The 5,512-nt window shown below is 45.1% G+C and overlaps 1 pseudogene; it reads left to right on the plus strand.

The window, feature by feature from the left end:
* The first annotated feature begins 634 nt into the window (after positions 1 to 634).
* LOC104985109 lies at positions 635 to 2,541 on the plus strand (annotated as a pseudogene).
* Positions 2,542 to 5,512: the final 2,971 nt, after the last annotated feature.

The following is a 5,512-nucleotide window of genomic DNA, read 5'->3' on the forward strand; positions in this document are numbered from 1 at the left end:
TAAGATATTCAGTTGTCTCCTTAAAGAGTAATTCAACCTAGTTTATGTCAAAGAAATCTTTTGTTTTCAAAGGCTTTTATAGCAACTTTTTCTGTGTGGTAAATGCTTTGCAAATACGGAGCAGTGGTAAAAACCTGCCTGCCAATGCAGGAGATGAAAGAGTCGTGGATTTGGTCCCTGGGTTGGGAAGATGCTCTGGATGAGGAAATGGCAACCCACTCCAGTATTCTTGCCTGAAAAATCCCACAGACAGAGGAGCCTGGCAGGCTACAGTCTATGGGGTCGCAAAGAGTCGGACACAAAGAGTTGGAGCACACATTTGGCAATAACTCTTCAAGTATTATTAATCCTCCCACAGTTTGTGGGTAAGGAAGCCAGGATTTGGTCTACGGGTGTGTGTGTGTGTATTGTGTGTGCGGGGCAGGGGGTGGGGTGGGGGGGTGTTCAGAGTTCCAACCTTCAATTATTACTCCATCATTTTCCTAAGGATCTAGAACAACCCATCAATAATTACTCGTGAATGAATGAATTTCACTTTACCAATACCTTTCATTTGAATGTCACAGCAGTCCATTGGCCACTGGACAAATGTGTCATTAGTATCCCTAAGTTATAAGAACCGAGTCTTGGCAACATGATGGGGAAAGGAGGTGGCAGAATTGGGCTAGAGCAAAGAACATACTCAATAAGCCTAAGGTTAACCAGAAAATCACCAAGAAAGCTGATTCAAGTTGATCTTGCAGGCAGTAAGAACATTGGCCATTCTGGAGCAGTTGACAAGAGACCTCGGGAAGCTGGAAATATCAATCAGTCCCTGTTGACTCTGGGAAGGATTATTACTGCTCTTGTAGAAAGAACAGCTCATGTTCCTTATTGAGAATCTAAATGGACTAGAATCCTCCAGGACTCTCTTGGGGGATGTACAAGAACATCTATCATGGCAACAGTTTCTTCTGCATCTCTCAACCTGGAGGAGACTCTGAGTACATTGGAATATGCTCATAGAGCAAAGAAAGCCTGAGGTTAACCAGAAACTCACCAAGAAAGCTCCGATTAAGGAATATACAGAAGAGATAGAGCATCTGAAACGGGATCTTACTGCAACTCGTGAAAAAAATGGAGTGTACATTTCTGAAGAAAATGTTAGAGCTATGAGTGGAAAACTAAGTGTTCAGGAGGAAGAAATTGTAGAATTGGTTGAAAAAATTGCTGCTGTTGAGGAAGAGCTAAATAGGGTTACAGAATTGTTTATGGATAGTAAAAATGAACTTAACCCGTGCAAATCTGACCTGCAAAGTAAGACACAGGAACTTGAAACCACTCAAAGACATTTGCAGGAAATAAAATTACAGCTTGTTGAAGAATATATCACCTCGGCTTTGGAAAGTACGGAGGAGAGACTTCATGATGCTGCCAGTGGGTTGCTTAACACAGTTGAAGGAAAGGCAGTTGATCAGCATAACACAGAAGTTCAGGATGTTTTTGGCAAAGACTTGAATAGTCTGTTTAACAATATGGAAGAATTAAGGGTGGCAGCATGAAACAAAGGCCATGCTAGACGTTCACGAGCCCTTGCTTGGTGCCCTGCCGACGTCCAGTACGCCTGCATCAGACACCATTACCGCAGCACTTGGGTCTCTCACATCGATTCCAGAAAATGTGTCTACACTTGTTTCTCAGATGTCTGATATGATATTGAAAGAACCGTTAATGGCAGAAAGTAGAACTGTATTTCAGGAATTGATTACTGACCTCCTCAGGTCACTGGGAACAGCTTTATCCCCCACTGTGGCATCTATCCTGGAAATCAGTAGTCAGCTGAAGAATATTTTCAAGACTTTGTCTATTGTGGCTAATAAGATAGAAGATCAGAAGGAAATGGATGGCTTTCTTAGTACACCGTGCTAACAATCTACGTGAACTAAAATATAGTTTCTTCCTTGGCTGAATCACAGAAGCTGTGTGAAAACTGAAGACGTGAAGAAAGCAAAGAAAATATATTCAACAGGAACTTTACCAGTTAATCAGTCTTTGGGAGGAGAGATTCTGTGATTTGGAGGAAAAGTGTAAAAACATCCAGAAAGCAGTTAGCAGTGTTCAAGGAAATACAGAGCAGTAAGATGTTTTTACAGATTACTCTACAGATTAATTGCTCCCATTTCACCACCATCGCCAGGCCGACCACTGGCAACAAGAAGAACTAAGAGATATGGGGCATCAGATGCCGACCGTCACTGGAGTGGCCCAGTTGTCTATGAAGCCTCTATTGCTTCATAAAGAGGAGATGGTGTCTCCTCTTTTGAGCAAGGAAAGCAAGCAGGAAGCCCAATTGTGGAGAGCTCAGCTATTTTTATTCTTGGTTTCCTGTTGCCTTCCTTCTACATGTATATTAGAGAACCATTGGAGACAGAAAACTATCAAGTGTTGCTTTTTAGAAATGACTGAAAGTTTTTATCACTGCTATACCCTTAAGAGCCTAAGCTCTATGCTTTTTGAAATTTTAGGGAGAGTGAGCCTATAATCTCAAGATACCTTAAGTAGCAAAATTTGAACCATGTCTTCCAAGTACCATTCTTCATAAATCTATTTAGAATCAAGCTTAAAAATCACCACCAGCAAATCATTTTTGTGGCCTATATGGCAACTGAACATTCTTCTATTTAATTTTTCAGCAGTGCTTTATTATAAGACCTAGGTTGCAAAAAGTGAGTTATTTGTATTGTAAGCTGAAAAGAATGAGAATCATGGAGTAAATTTGCAGCAGTCTCTTCTGAGGAAGTTTGGTTCGGGGGTGCAGAATACAAGTCCTGTGAAATTTAAAGCACTCTTTCAGTAGACTTCCCTGGTGGCTCAGATGGTAAAGCGTCTGCCTACAATGAGGGAGACCTGGGTTCAATCCCTGGGTCGGAAAGATCCCCTGGAGAAGGAAATGGCAACCCACTCCAGTATTCTTGCCTGGAAAACCCCATGGACGGAAGAGCCTGGTAGACTACAGTCCATGGGGTCACAAAGAGTTGGACACGACTGAGCGACTTTCTTAAGTAGACTAGAAATCAAGGCCCATATCACCGAGTGCCTTAAATGTCTCAGGTGTTGGAATAAATATGAATGCAACAGCAACAAAATAAGGTTGTGATTTAAACTGTTGCCAAAGCGTTTATAAGTTTGCTAACTGGACACCCTTCGCACATTTAAACCTTTCCCGTTCCAGGTTTAGCTTCATTTCCCCTAATTTGCTTCCTTTGTGGCTCAGCTGGTAAAGAATCCGCCTGCAACGCGGGAGACCTGGGTTCGATCCCTGGCTTGGGAGGATCCCCTGGAGAAGGGAAAGGCTACCCACTCCAATATTCTGGCCTGGAGAATTCCATGGACTGTAGTCCACGGGGGTCGCAAAGAGTCAGACACGACTGAGGGACTTTCACTTCACTTCTGAGGATAGCAAGAAAAATAGACATTTCAACTGTGCCTTTAGATTCTCAATTAGGCTGATGGAAATAACAGCCCCAGGTCATTCACCTTAAAACCTAAACAAACAATAGGCCAACCAGAGGTATAGAATTAGTACAGAATTTAAAGACTCAAGAGACAGTTTTCTAGGACAGGTTAACCTGGGGTATCCTCTAATGCACATTAATGAAGTCTCCTTTATGTACAGTTGGGAAGGTCCCCTGGAGGAGGAAATGGCAACCCACTCCAGTATTTTTGCCTAGAGAATCCCATGGACAGAGGAGCCTGGCGGGCTGCAGTCCATGGGGTCGCAAGAAGTCGGACACGACTGAGCGACTACTACTACTACTACAAGCGCCTGAGGACTTCCCTGATCGCTCAGTTGGTAAAGAATGCGCTTGCAATGCAGGAGACCCTGGTTCAATTCCTGGGCCAGGAAGATCCGCTGGAGAAGGGATAAGCTGCCCACTCCAGTATTCTTGGGCTTCCCTTATAACTCAGCTGGTAAAGAGTCTGCCTGCAATGCGGGAGACCTGGATTCAATCCCTGGGTTGGGAAGATCCCCTGGAGAAGGGAAAGGCTACCCACTCCAGTATTCTGGTCTGGAGAATTCCATGGACTCGCAAAGAGTCAGACGTGACTGAGCAACTTTCACAACATTTGAACTCCTAGTTTACAGTTCTTCCCTCCTGCACTCTGTTCAGAAAATTGACAGCCTCGGGTGCATCCGGGCCACAGGCTGTTGAAATTTAATTAGTTGGGAAACTCCAAATAAAACCACCATGTTTCCAAGTTGTCTGTAAAAAAAAGAAGACTTGGCCACACGGGGTTTCACTCCCATAGACAGCCACCCAACTCCTGGAGCTGGGCCCCTGTGGCCTACCAGGCCCCGATGACCCTCACGACAACCTTGGGGGAGGAGGAGTTAGTCTCTCTTTACTGATGAGGAAGTTGAGGCTTGGGGAGAGGTTTATGGTCACAGGTGGAGACAATGGTGTCACTCTAGTGGGATGGCTGTGGGGCTACCTCTTAGATGACATTTGTGCTGATACTAGGCCTGCCCAGGGCCCAGAGTGTGGACAGGAGGTATGTAACAGGCCCTGCAGTGGCGAATGTTTCCTTCTGACCGAGATCTCCGAGAATGGAGAGAAATGCTTCCCCTAAGAGACCCCCACCCTCACTAACTCAACAGCTAGTCAAGTAGAAAAAGCAGCCACTGTTCCACACCCTGAAACAGGTATGAACAAAGGTTTTTCCTTTTCTTCCAAGGGACAGATGATTCTGCCTCCTTCACCTAAGACGGCACTGACTTGGAGGTCTGCATTTTTAACATATGTCCCCCTCTCTGTTCAGTGCTTTCATCAGCTACATGGTAAAGTCAGAGGGGGGTCTTGAACTATCCCCTCAGGGGACCCTGCCCGTCTCAGGAAGGAACCATGTTCAGGGAGGAGCATGGTCTTTTCTCCGTGCATGAGAAGATAGCTCTGGCGTCTCCTCTTCTATATAAGGACACCAGCCCTAACGGATTAGGGCCCCACCCTTACGACCTCCTTCCAGGCTCCATCTTCAGATACAGTCACATTGGGGGTCAGGCCTTCCTGGTTTCCCCTCCCTCCCCTGTCTGCTGTATATGCACTAGCCACTACATGCCAGACACGAGTTGGAACACAACATGAACAGAGCCGGCTCAGCCCTCGTCCATGGAGCTCACACTCCATGGTGGAGACAACATAAGCAAGTGAAGCCAGACCTTCCTCTGTGGTCCCAGAGTGACCCAGGGTGTCACTCCCATCCTGCCACCCCTTTTAGAAGGAAGTTCAAAAAATTCTTTTCTTTTGAAAAAAAAAAAGTTGTTTCTACCAAGTGGCTCTGGAATTCTACTATAGCAGACTTCAGTGTGAAAAGGGTTTGAGAGAAGCTTTCGTTGCCTGTAAGCATCGTCCTCTTCTTCTAGCTGACTCATCAGGTTCTCTTTGATGCAAAGCAAACCCAGACCCTGAGACGCTGATATTTGCAGAAGAGACAAGGTATTTGCAGGACAGTCAAGTGCAGAAGTGACAAAAAC

This window comes from Bison bison, unplaced genomic scaffold, assembly GCF_000754665.1.
Source record: "Bison bison bison isolate TAMUID 2011002044 unplaced genomic scaffold, Bison_UMD1.0 scf7180017864038, whole genome shotgun sequence".
Classification (NCBI taxonomy): domain Eukaryota; kingdom Metazoa; phylum Chordata; class Mammalia; order Artiodactyla; family Bovidae; genus Bison; species Bison bison.